The sequence below is a fragment of the Capra hircus genome, chromosome 10 (genome assembly GCF_001704415.2).
Source record: "Capra hircus breed San Clemente chromosome 10, ASM170441v1, whole genome shotgun sequence".
In the NCBI taxonomy this organism is placed as follows: Eukaryota; Metazoa; Chordata; class Mammalia; order Artiodactyla; family Bovidae; genus Capra; species Capra hircus.
Window position 1 is genome coordinate 88,072,740 of NC_030817.1, and position 14,304 is coordinate 88,087,043.

Sequence of the window (14,304 nt, forward strand, 5' to 3'; positions counted from 1 at the left end):
AACAAGATGTTGCATGGGTGCCTGTAAGATCCATTCTGTATTTTCTCCAGGGCCCAGGCTGGATGGAGTCAGTCCTGTCTGAAATACTATTTGCTGTTCATTGTTGTTGTTTAGCCGCTAAGTCCTGTCCAACTCTTGCGACCCCATGGACTGTACTGTAACCCACCAGGCTCCTCTGTTCATGGGATTTTCCAGGCAAGAATACTGGAGTGGGTTGCCATTTCCTTCTCCAGAGGATCTTCCCAACCCAGGGATAGAACCCACAATTCCTGCATTGGCAGGCGAATTTTTTTTACCACTGAGCCACCAGGGAAGCCCCCTTGCTTTTCACTGGCAGAGGGAAAAGAGGCACCTAGACAGCCTTAGGTCAGAAATTAAAAGCTCAGTCTGGAAATGACACATGTTTCTTCTGCCTAGTGGCCAGAACTAATCACATGACCACACATCCCAGGTCAGAAAAGAGGGTGGAGGTGGGCTGTTTGGGTGGCAGTGCAGCTCCTCCCTCTTGGCTTGAAGGCGGAAACCCCCTGGTGAGCAGTGTTAGTGACCGCTTGAGTGTCCTTAACTCAAAGCCCTTACGCGAAGCTGGCTCTACTGTCACCTCAACTCTTGTACCTGTGACTACTCCAGCTCTAGTCTCACCTCTTCTTACAGTGCTGGTCTACATGTGATTTCTTGTTAACCAAATCCATACCCTTTTCTTCTTCTGGGCACACAGGTGACTGCACATTTCCCAGCCTTCCTTGCATATAGATAGGTGTGGCCACAAAAGGTAATGACATCATTTCTGGGCCTGACCCTTGAACACCTCACATGGATATTCCTCTTTCCTGTTCCTGAATGGATGCCAGAGCCCAGGGGATCTTGAAAGTTGGCATTGAAGACAGCATACCCACCAACCCTTCGAACGAACGTGGGTCCCTGAAGAACTATGCAGAGCAGAGTTCTGTCTTCCCTCCCCAGGAGCATCCCCAGGAGTCTCTTGCAGGAGTGAAATAAACTTCTTATGGCAGCTGGTGTTATCCTCAGTAACACAGCCCCACTTTACAAAGGAGATTAAGGAACTTGCCGAAGCCTTGCCTATTTGTCTCAAAACTCCTCACTAGATACTAAAAGTCCTGATGAAGCTGCTCCAGGATTCTCCAGCAGTTCTAAATGTCATTGCCACACTGGGAAGGATGCTTGATAGCGTGCTTCTCTTTGCAGTTTTTCCTTTCCTTGTCAGTCTGAGTGCAGATGGACAGCCTGGTGCCCAGATAGCAGAATGCTGCGACAGCTTGCAGTGCTCTGCAGCTGATAGAAATCTCTGATTGTGGTCAGGTTTCCCTGGTGCTTGACTGCAGTCTTCTTCAGGCTGAGCACCAGCATGCTTACGCTGCAAGAGTTCGGAGCATTTGCCTGCTGTTTTTGCAGATGCGCCCTGGGAGTGCAGACATCAGCAACCACTGGATTATAATCAAAAGGTTTCATCCAAGGGTTAGCCTAGAGAGGACGGGGTGTCTTTACAAAGGGCTTAGAGGACAAGGAGGTTAAATGTATAAAAGGAATTCTGGATGATGAGAGCCTAGGGCTAGAGGGGATTATTGAAGCAGGCTTTGAAATATTCTTTCTTTACTTATTTAAAATCACGACAGTACATGCTTGTTGCAATACATTTCAACAATACTGAAGGATGCCAAGTGAAAAGGCTGAAGTTCTGCTTGCATGCAAAGTCTACTTCTTCCATGTAATTTACCATTGTCGATATCTGATACATATCCTAGAAGTCTTCCTTATTTTCTTTCCTTCTTTCATTTTAGTTTTTTGGCTGTGCCGTGTCCTTGTTGCTCTGAGTAGGGACTCATTGTGATGGCTTCTCTTTGTGGTGGAATACAGGCTGTAGGGTGCAAGAGCTTCAGTAGTTGTGGCGCATGGGCTTAGCTGCCCCATGGCATCTTCCCAGACCAGGGATTGGACCCGTGTCTCCTGCTTTGGCAGGTGGATTCTTAACCACTGGACCACCAGGAAAGTCCTAGAAGTCTTTAGATATAACCCCAAATGTTTGCAGCTTTTTGAAGTGCTTGTCAGCCTATGAAGCATCAGCTATTGTACTTACAGCTAACGTTTCCCAAACTTTCACTAGCTCCCAGGCCCTGTTCCTATGTTTCTCATTTAATCCTCAAAATAATGCCTTGACTGTAATACTGTTACCAATTACATTCTGCAAGTGAGGAAACCAGAGTACAGGAGGATTGACTAATTGCCCCGGGCCACAGGCTTGAGCCAGCCTTGGAAGCCAAGCAGTTTGGACACAGAGCCCTGGCAGCAATGGCTCAGCCGTGCCACCTTTCAGCTGCTAAACAGCCAGGCACAGAATGGGGTACCTTCTCTACAGTGGACCATGGGATTAACCTAGTCATTTTAGGTTTAGAGAACTGGAAACATTGGGTTTCAAAGGTGACCCTACTACTTGCCTAACTTCCCTGGGCCTTCATGATTTCAAACACAAAATGCAGCTAAGCAGGACAGATGTTGTTGGGTATTGGTATCAACGACTCAATGACTCTAAAGGGTCATGTAAATGTCTAACATGATCCCATTTATCTGAAGAATCAGCTTGCTTCCATTTGTGCTCCGTCTCAGTGGAAGAGTCATCGGAGGACAAACGGCTGCTGACATTGCTTTGCCGTTTGTATTAGGGGTGATTTAATTTCCTATATGTTAAAGGCCATTAATCCTTGATTTTCACTTTTCCCAGCAAATACAATGGCTCCCTTTTGGCTCTCTAAACACCCCGTGAATCCTTATAATCCAGTTTGCAATGATTACTCTAAAATATTCTACTTAACTCTAATTTTTTAAAGAGAAAATTATTGTGCTTGCCAATTGTATCTCAGCGAGGTTAGCGTATGGATACTTTTGCCCCTCTACCACAAAGGGGCGCTGTTTCATTGATTTTTGTTGTGGGGGCGGGTGCTTCAGATAAAGTACCTTCTGTGCTGGTATCTGAGCCGTTGAGACTTGCCTTTCATATACTGTCATTAAAATGCAACCAATTATTTGAGACAAAAACCAAAGCAGCAAATAACCTCAGCGTTAAACAATACCTTTATCCAAGGAGCTCAAAGATCCAGATGCTCCAAAATTAATTAGAAACTAAGCTTCATTGATTAATACAGGAAAGAAAAAGAAAATCCTTTAAGTCTTGAAGCAGACTAGAAGAAAATTCATTCAGTCATGTGGATAGCTATTTATCAGGCAAATATAGGAACATTGCTATTTGTCATTTTAATTTTTTTGTATTTGATGAAATTGCTTTCACCCATCTTGTAGGATTATTATTGCCAATGAAGTATCAGTCATGGTATACAGTTAAAATTAAGTTATACTTGACTTTTTTTACATTTTAGGCCAGAGCAAGGCCTATGTCTGTTTGTATTAGGTTTCTATTGCTGTATAATGAATTTCCACCAAAATTTAGCAGCTTCACTCATTTATTTATTCATTTAATTTATTAATTTTTAAAGTTGCAACTGTTTATTTGGCTGTGTTGGGCCTTAGTTTCGGCTCATGGGAACTTTGTGGTCTCAGTTACCGTGTGCAGGCTGCAGCGTGTGGAATCTTAGTTCCCCAACCAGGGATTGAACCCATGTCTCCTACATTAAGGCAGACTCTTAACCACTGGACCACCAGGGAAGTCTCCAAACACTTGTTTATTACCTTGCAGTTTCTGGAGTCCGAAGCCTGGGCATGGCCTAATGAGGTTCTTGGCTCAGGATCTCACAAGACTGAACTCAAAATGTCAGCTGCGCTGATTCCTTTCGGGAGCTCGGAGTCTTCTTTCAAGCTCACAGGGCTGTTGGCAGAATTCAGTTCCTTGCAGCTGTAGGACTATAGCCCCTCTTCTCTTGCTGGGTGTTAGGCAGGACGCTAAGCATAGGAAGAAGTTAGGAGACCACCCGCGCACCCCCTCCATAGGCCCTTCTACACTTCATATCTCTTTCACCAGGAGAATCCAGTTCCTCTGAGGACCACTGAGGATAGTCTTCTATTTTAAGGTCAACTGATTGGAGAATTTAATTGCATTTGCAGGACCCCTTCACAGTAGCACCCAGATTCGTGTTTGACTGAGTAGCCTGCGGAAGGGGTGTGTGCACTGGAGACGAGAATCCTGGGACCATCTTAGAATCCTGCCTAGCTGTCTTAGTCCGTTCAGGCTGCTGTAACAAAATACTACAGACTGGGTCGTCTGTAAACAACAGAAGTTTATTTCTCACAGTTTCGGAGGCTGGAACTTAGAGATCAGGGTGGTAGCATTATTGGGTGGGGACCCTCTTCTGGGTTTCAGACTTCTCTTTGAATCCTCATATGGCAGAAGGGGCTACAGATCTCTCCAGAGCCCACCTTTTTTTTTTTCTTTTTTAAAAAATTTATTTTTATTTTTAATTCATTAATTCTAATTGGAGGCCAATTACCTTACAACATTGTGGTGGTTTTGGCTACACATCGATGTGACTTGGCCACAGGTACACATGTGTCCCCCATCCTGAAGCCCCCTCCCACCTCCCTCTCATGCATCCCTCCGGGTTGTCCCAGAGCACTGGCTTTGAGTGCCCTGCTTCATGCATCGAACTTGCATTGGTCATCTATTTTACATATGCTAATATACATGTTTCAATGCTATTCTCTCAAATCATCCCACCCTCGCCTTCTCCCACATAGTTCAAAAGTCTGTTCTTTACATCTGTGTCTCTTTTGCTGTTTTGCATATAGGGTCGTCGTTACCATCTTTCTAAATTCCATATATATGTTGAAATACTGTATAGGCGTTTCTCTTTCTAACTTACTTCACTCTGTATAATAGGCTGCAGTTTCATCCACGTCATTAGAACTGACTCAAGTGTGTTCTTTTTTATAGCTGAGTAATATTCCATTGTGTATATGTACCACAACTTCCTTATCCATTTGTTTGTGGCATCTAGGTTGCTTCCATTTCCTAGCTATTGTAAACAGTGCTGTGATGAACATTGGGGTACACGTGTCTGTTTCAATTCTGGTTTCCTCGGTGTTGTATGCCCAGCAGTGGGATTGCTGGGTCACAAGGCAGTTCTATTTCCAGTTTTTAAAGGAATCTCCACACTGTTCTCATGGTGGCTGTACTAGTTTGCATTCCCACCAACAGTGTAAGAGGGTTCCTTTTTCTCCAAACCCTCTCTAACACAGACCTTCTTTTTTTTTTTTTTTCAAAGCCTCTTTTTTAAGGCACTAATTCTAGTCATGAAAATTCCACTTCATGACTTAAGCAACTCCCAAAGGTCCTACCTATTAATACCATCGTCTGTGAGGGTTAGGATTGCAGCATATGAATTTGTCGGGGGGACACAAACATTCAGACCATAACACACATTTGAACTCAATAAGTTATACTTAAAACCACAGTATTTATTAAGTTTCTGAGAGCAGCATAAATGACTTTCTTAAAAAAAGAAATGAGAGAACCAAGCTAGTAATCCAGAGGCTAAATGAAAGTAAATGAATGATAGATAATGCTGCTTTGGTTAATTCAAGCTAAGGAGGAGAAAACTCCACCAATACAAACCCACATTCTATTAATTTTTTTAAAAAAGTATTTATTTGGCTGAACTGGGTCCTAGTGTGGCATGTGGGATCTTTAGCTGCATCATGTGGGATCTAGTTCCTGAACTAAGGCTCGAACCCAGGCCCCCTGCATTCAAGCACAGAGTCCCAGCCACTGGACCACCTGGGATGTCCCTCTACTAATCTTAAGCAGCACGGATTTACACGGGACCCAGAACCTACTAAGGAATCATTGCATAGAGCCCAGCCCCCTTTGCTAACACGGGATCATCTTGGAGAGGGCATCTTGGAGGGCGATCTGGTGGGTAGAACCATCTCCTTTTGTTTTACCCCCTTTAGCTGCTACAGAGGAATGATGCTATATCCACCCCTCCCCCACCCCCACTCCCAGATTGGGATCCTCCCTTAAAATCCCGCTGTGACAGGTGATAGGAGGCCTTGGCATTTTTGAATGTTTGAATTTTAAATTTAAAATGTCGTCTTCATTACAGGCGTCTTTGATTGTGTGGCTGGCTACCGTCATCAAACCCAGGAGAGTGGGAGGCTACTGGTATGTGCCGTCCATCTTCTGTGTAGATTGTGAAGGCGGTCAGAGCCACGATTAAGGAACCTTCTCTGATTGCAGTGTTTTGGTAGGGGAGAGCAGGAGGGTTTTCTTTTCTTTTTTTCTTTTTCTATTAAATCTGACATTTTAAGAGAGATCATTAAAAAAATATTTTCCTACCCAGGAGAAAAAAAGGCTTGGATCTTGGATATCTTTCACTGAAACCATAAGGCTCTTGTTATGTTCATCATTTTAGCCTTCAAGGCCTTGTCTTTTCTGACTTAGAGAACTAGAGGCATTTTGATCCCCTTCCAGTTCTACAATGTTCTTTAATCAGCTGGAGGCATCACTGTTGATCAGAGAACAGTACTTCCTCCCTCCCTAATGCGAACAGCACCTGCCAATCCCCCATCCAGAAGCAAGAGAGAAGGGCTCGTCTCTGAGCCTACAGAGCACTGTCTTCTCAAACGTACATTAAACCATAGAAAAGAGCCTGAAACCTCATTAATAGATGCAGAGCACAATGGTGCATAGAGATAGAAACCAAGCTCACAGACCCACATGTACAAACAACATATTTGTTTATTTACAGCCATTGTCATATGCCTGATACTGGCAGCATGAGGTTTTATTTCCACTAGCATTAAGCTCATCCTCTTAGTGAAAATGTTAAAAGGGTAAGTAAGTAAACAGTGTGTACACAGTAAGTACTGTGTATTGTTAATTGTATCATTGATTAATACAGAGCAGGCTGTAATAAATCACACATTTTTCTTTCAAACCACTTGTTTTAAGCTTTCTCCAATTTTAGAAGGGTACGATCCATATATGAAAACATATAAATGTATATAGATATAAAAATATAAATGTGTGTATATATATATATCACGTATATATTGTATATGTAAAATCAGTTATGATTAGCTGGGTTGTGCTGCAGTAATAAACAACCCTCAAATCTCAGTGATTTAAAACCGCAAAGCTTTATTTTTTGCTCACACTATTTGTCTCTCCACTCTGGGGTGTCAAATGTTGTTTTTTGAAAGAGGGGCACACCAGATGGCTTGTGAGATCTTAGTTCCCTGACCAGGTATTGAGCCTTTGTCCTCAGCAGTAAAAGCATGAAGCTGTAAGCACTGGACTGCCCGGGAAGTCCCCGTCCCTGCACTCTATGTCATCCTTACCAAGACACCTGGACTGATGGGGTTCCTTTTAGCACTTCTGCAATTACTTTGCAGGGGAAAAAGAATGAGACAGTTGTGGACTTGGTGTTAAAGATTCCAGCTGGAAATGACAGCAGTGACCTCTGTTTACATGCAAGTGTATGCGCTTAGCCGTGTCTGACTCCTTTGCAACCCCATGGACTGTAGTCTGCCAGGCTCCTCTGTCCATGGGATTATTCCGGCAAGCGTACTGAAGTGGGTGACCATTTCCTTCTCCAAGGGATCTTCCTACCCAGGGACTGAACCCACGTCTACCCCAGGCTTCTACATTGCAGGCAGATTCTTCACCACTGAGCCACTAGATCACTAGCTAAAGCAAGTTATTTGGTCACACGCAATCCCAAGGGCAGAAGATATCCAGAAGTATTTGGTGAACAGTACTGATTCTCTCTCTCTCTCACACACATATACATGCTATATACGTTTAATATGTAGGTTGAAAAGGGAGGGGAATAACTTCACTTGTAGCCACATGAAGAGAGTCAACTTTGATTTATCATTGTAATATTGTTACTAAGTTTAGAATCATTGAAAACAATGGCATAAGCTATGTTCACAGAATATACTGCAATCATTGAGAAGCATCAGGCAGATCTTTATGTACAGACATGGAAATATCCCTCAGAAATACTGAATTTTGAGAAGAACAAATGGCAGAATATCATACTTCCATTTATTAAAAAAACATAGACATATAAATATATTTATGTGCATATGTCTCTGTGTGTGTGTGTGGCATGCATTGGAAAAGACCTAGAAGAGCTATTACCAACAGTTACTACTAATTGGGAGCACAGAAGGATTTGTGTGGCAGGTAAGAGATCATCACTCTTTTTTACTTTACTTAATCCTGTATTGTTTGAATTAATTACATCCATTTGCTCATGTATTGTTGTGTTATTTTCCTAGGGCTGCCTCAACAAATTACCACGAAATTAGCAAAACAGAAATTTACTTTCATAGTTCTTGAGGGCAGAAGTCCGAAGTCTGGCGGGACCGTGCTCCCTCCCCCAGCTCCTGGGGAGAACCTGTCCCGTTCCTCCTCCAGCGTTGGTGGCTGTTGGGGTTCCCTGACTTGTGGGGTTCCCTGACTTATGGCCTCATCCCTCTGCCTCCAGAGTCACACCGCTTCCTCCTCTTCTGTGTGTCTCCTCTAAGGATATTTGTCACTGGATTTAGGAGCTACCTGGATAATCTATCACGGAGGGATGACTCTAGGTTTGGCGCTAGGAACTGGGACATCGGTGGTGCCACAGGCTAAATTCTCATCTCAAGACCCTTAAGACTCCTTTTCCAAGTAAGGTCACATTTATAGGTTTCAGAGATTAGGACGTGGACATAACTTTTTTAGGGGAAAGTGGAGTGACGGGCACCACCGTTCAACCCACTACACCTATGTAATGTGAAGAAAATTAGAAAGGAAGAGATTTAAAAAAAAAAAAGGAAATCATTATTAACAATGATTACTTCTAGGAGGGAAAAATTTCCAAGTTTTCTATAGTGAACTCATATAGCATTTATAATCAGTAAAAGCAAACAAACAGACAAAATAAGAGAGCAGTAATCACCACCACCACCATAACATGAACCAAAACACAGGCAGGTCCTAACTCACACATAAGCTGCTGCTAAGTCACTTCAGTCATGTCCGACCCTGTGCGACCCCATAGACGGCAGCCCACCAGCCTCCCCCGTCCCTGGGATTTTCCAGGCAAGAACACTGGAGTGGGTTGCCATTTCCTTCTCCAATGCATGAAAGTGAAAAGTGAAAGTGAAGTTGCTCAGTTGTGTCTGACTCTTAGTGATCCCATGGACTGCAGCCCACCAGGCTCCTCCGTCCATGGGATTTTCCAGGCAAGAGTACTCATACATATATACCCTGTTAACTAATGACCCTGACACATTGGAAGGGAATGGAAAGGTCCTGTCCTCACACTTAGTAATGGGGCCAAGTGTGGGACTTAGATTTAGGCCACAGGGCCCTATAGCAACCTTGGGCTCTAAGAACCCCAGAGATATTAGCCTTCAGTCATGCAAGGTAGAGCCTTAACCTAGGACTGTACCCAGGAAGAGCCACCTATGTTAGCGGAAGAGAGAAAATAGTTTCCTGTTGGCTTGTAGAAATTAGATTAATGTCTTTTTCTCAAAGAAGCAACATTATTATTATTTCTGGCTGTGTGGTGCAGCATGTGGGCTCTTAGTTTCCCCACCTGGGACTGAACTCACACCCTCTCCAGTGAAAGTGCAGTTTAACCCCTGGACCACCAGGGAAGTCCAAGAAGCAACATTATTAAGTGGAAGTTAAGCATGAGCCCAGTTTCAGCAGGACAATGTGTCTTATTTCATCTATACTGTGTATACATATTTTTCTAATTAGTTGCCAACTATCTTCAGCTTAAGATTTGGTGTTTGGCTTCTCCTGATCTGCACTGGGCCTGTGGGCAGCCACATGGCAGCCGCTGCTGGGGCTGGGGAGGGGCTCCAGCATGGGCAGATGGGGAACCCATTTAGATGGGGCATGTGCAGCGGTCTCCCTCATTCCCTGGTCTCCTGACCTGACTCTCCTCATTCAAATTGTCCACCCCTGCCTCCCTGGCCACCGCAGGCATTTGAGTTTGCAAACCTCTGATGAACAGAATGAAAACCTTTGTGGTATTAAAGCACAGTACATTATGGGTTAAGTGTGCTTGGGCACACTCTTGCTTCCAGGGAAAAATGCCTTCTGAGTTCCAAATAGCCAACAAATGAACTTGAAGCTGGCAACCCGTTAATAAATTGGCGACTCCTCTACAGTGATGTTTTATAGTCTGCGTAAACAAGTAATGGAAAATGCATATCCGTATATGCACTCAGATATCAGAAATTCAATTCCATAGGCTATTTGGGAACAAAGTTTTAAAATTCTGCTGAGGATGATTATGTATGTCTGAATCTGCATGTAGGCAAGCATGTGTGCACCCTCAGGGTCCCAGAAGTGCTGTTGCTCGGCTCTGGCCAGAGCCTGTTCTCATAACCCTACCTGTGTGGCTTGTTGGGTCATGAGCCAAAATTAGTCTCATCGTGATTGGGTCAGATCCGGGGACCTTTACAGAATTTCCTCTCTTCTATGTTGCCTCCTGGTGGGTGTTTCCAGTGAAGCTCTTGAATTTTTAATCCAAGTTGAGCCATGAAGGTGAGATGAAGTGGGTCATGTGGAGGGTTGCCTCAACCGGGGCTGAAGCTTTTTGGGAAGGCAGTCCTTTTCTGTAATTTCCAGAGCAGACTGCTGACTTTCAAGACCTTCGTGAAGAAGAATTCTCTGAAGGTTTTCCTCTCCTAAGTTAAGCGTTTAATGAGCACCTACTCTGTTCATAGCAACTGATTAAGGCACACACGCAAATTAAGATGTGGACAGTGCTTGCAGACCAGGAAGCTTTCACACTGATCAGGCAGTGGAGACACAAGGAGGCAAAACGATGTCATGTGAAACAGATGAGATGCCACAGGTAATGAGCCATGAATTGCCAAATGGACATGTATTTGAAAAAGAGCATTGCTAAATATACTTGGAGATTCTAAGTATAACAGTTCAGGCCAGGGGATGGCCAAGCAGTGGAGGCGGTGGCTGAACTGAGTGTAAGCAGAGAAGAAGGTGAAACATCAAGCCGACACACGACAACAAGGGAACAGAAGGCGGCTTTCGCTGAGTGACCGGTTACCCAATCCTGGGCTTTGTGGTATAAGCAATGGAGACCCCTGGAAAGCTTTCAAGCAGAGGAATGGTACGATCCCAGTCACACATTGACAGATCAATCTGGAGATGATGTCAGGATGGTTTATTCGAAGAAGGAGGAGGAGATGAGAGCAGGAAGGAGACTGGAGGGATGCTCCTACAGAGGAGAAATGGTTTCAACTTGGGTAGATCAGAAAGTGAATTGGTAGATCAGAGGGGATGGGAAAGAAGGGATAGATGAGGGAGGGTCTTGAAGGACTTGAGAGCAGGCAGGTTGCAATGAATGGGGAGGAGGAGGACCAGCAACGGCATCACAGAGGGATGTCTTTAGGTGTGGAGCTGGAATCTAGGACAACAGTAGTGCCGTGGGCTGAACGATTGGCCAAGTGTGGCAGGAGGTCCACTGAGAGCTGACGAGAAGAGCAGACTGACTTGAGTCCTGCCCTGAGGCCCTCACGGGGCACCCAGATGGCAGTGACCCAGCTCTGATGCCATATTCTCAGCTACCCTATGGTGCTTTTCATCTGCACGTATCCGTCTCTTTACTCGCACTCTCTGGGCTCAACACCAATAAGTGGATGGAACTTATCGTAGACGCTGAAACTCACTTGGTAAATCTCCATGCCCCCATTGCTTCCTCCAGACAGTGGTCAGTAGTCTCAGACCCAGCAGACCAAACTCCACACATCATTGCCTGGTTGGGTGAGGATTTGTACCTGAATGCTGTGAGAGATGTGCGGTGGTTATTCTAGTCTGAATCTCCAGCTTCAGGAAGACCCACTGCTCTGAAATTCAATGAGCTCTTTTATTATGCTTCCAGGGTACAACATTCCTCACTGTCAGAAAGCCCTTCCTGATGCTCACTTTACATTGTTCACACCAAGCTTGGACCTTTGCAAGGAATTTTCTGTCTTCCTTTTTTCGTTTTGGCTTGCTTTGAGGCTTGAGCGATTCTAATTCCCTGACCAGGGATCAAACCCTTAAGAGTCCAAACCACTGGGCTGCCAGGGAATCCCCCACAATGGATTCTCAATATGGGCCTCCTCCCCTGCCCACTTTTCAACTAGGCCCCCTTGACATTTATGAACTCACGTGGCGGGGAGGGGGAGTAACCCCAGAAGAAGAAATTCCAGCAAAGACATTATTATGTTCCCGTTGAATACGCATTACTGCAACACCTTCATCCGAATGGGGGAAAGCAAAGAAACCAACACCCTGACTGTTTGGGGTTGAGGCTAAATGCAGGGACCAAATCACCAAGTGAAGCCTGTTCTTCGATCGGATTGAGGATGCATTATTTAACGGGACTCTGAGTAAACCCATCTTCGTTCCTTTTTATCCTCCACTTCCCTTTGTCCTCTTCAATTTCCTCCTCTTGGGCATCAAGTCATTTCTCTTTGCCCTTTGTGCTCCCTCCACTTCAATCCTCGCCTCCCTTCCTTACCCCTTTGATATTTATTCCAAAAAAAATTACCCAGCCCATTCTGCAGTGGAAAGCCAAGCCCAGGGGCGGGTGCAACTGTTGGAATATATAACCATGACTCTTTTTCAGGTAGCATCTAAGATGCCAGTCTTAGCAGCCTCATTTAAAAAACTATTTATATTCACAAAAGTCTATAATAGCATTTTTATTGTGTATGCCTGCGATTTGGGCACATTTTTTTCCCCATGCCAGTTTCTTATTATCATTCAACACTGACTACAGCCCTAAATGATAATGAAAACAGAAATATTCTTTTTAAAAGGCGATGACTGCTTTCCATGTCCTTTACTATACGGGTGCTCCCCTGCCTGCAGGGGCTGGTTTAGTGTTTAAAACCATCCTCACCCGGCTCCCTCAGAACCCAGGTTCACATCCTTGCAGCATTGAGTCAGCCTTTCATTCTTCTGCAGAGAATAAATTGAATACCAGGCGATTGAGTGTGCGGGTGTCTTTCAGATGAGCCCTGAAAACCCAAAGGCTCCCTTTGGCCGCTGGGAATGTTGGAGCCCTTCCTGTCTTGCTGTCCTTGCCCTGGGTTCCAGAACCTGGCCTGCTCCCAGATGTCACACACTCGCCTTTGAAGACAGACCTTTCTTTGGGCCTTTTTTCCCCCCTCAGTTCCTGCTGTTTCTTTGCTTCTATATCACGACCTGCTGCTTTCACCCCTTGGTTTTCCCCTGCATTAAAAAAAAAGAAAAAATAGAGTAACAAAACAGTTTTCCCTCAGAGTGAAAATGCTACACATACAAGCTTGTTATCTTTATTCCATTCTTATGAATAACTCACCAACTCTCATGCCATGTGTATGATTGACTTACAATTATGGGTTGTATTTTTTTACAGCGACTCTGAATGGTATTCTTCCCTGTCTGTTCCTTAAGCCAAGCCTGGAACTCCTGGGCCACAAGAGAAAGGGTGGATTATATAGACTCCACCCTGTCGTCGTTTTTTTACCCAAAGCCTAGATATTGGATCTGTAATTAGTGATTAGTGATGCAGTAATAATACCTTCCATTTGCCATTTTGTGCCTTTTCAAAAGTTCTTTATGAGTTCTTGTGATTGATTCTCACAAAAATGCTTTTGGCACAGGGAGTGCTGATATTATGGCCTGATTTTATAAGGAAACATACAAAGCGAGGTTAAATGACTTGTCCAGGTTCTTCAGTTCAGTCACTCAGTTGTGTCCGACTCTTTGTGACCCCATGGACTGCAGCACACCAGGCTTCCCTGTCCAACTCCCAGAGCTTGCTCAAACTCATGTCCATCAAGTTGGTGATACCATCCAACCATCTCATCCTCTGTAGTCCCCTTCTCCTCATGCCCTCAATCTTTCCCAGCATCAGGGTCTTTTCCAATGAGTCAGTTCTTTGCATCAGGTAGCCAAAGTACTGGAATTTCAGCTTCAGCATCAGTCTTTCCAATGAATATTCAGGACTGATTTCATTTAGGATGGACTGGTTTGATCTCCTTGCAGTCCAAGGGACTCTCAGGAGTCTTCTCCAACACCTCAGTTCAAAAGCATCATTTCTTTGGTGCTCAGCTTTCATTTAATTTCATGGCTGCAGTCACCACCTGCAGTGATTTTGGAGCCCCCCAGAATATTCTCTGGTTGTTTCCATTGTTCTTACAGGGAGTTCTTATAGCAAGCCTGAGAGGGGCCTGGGATGGAACCGGATTTCCCAATTTCAAGATGTGTGGCTTTCCTATGGCCACTGTGTTTGTGATGAACTCAAGGCAGTTGTTTTACATACAAGATTTCATTTG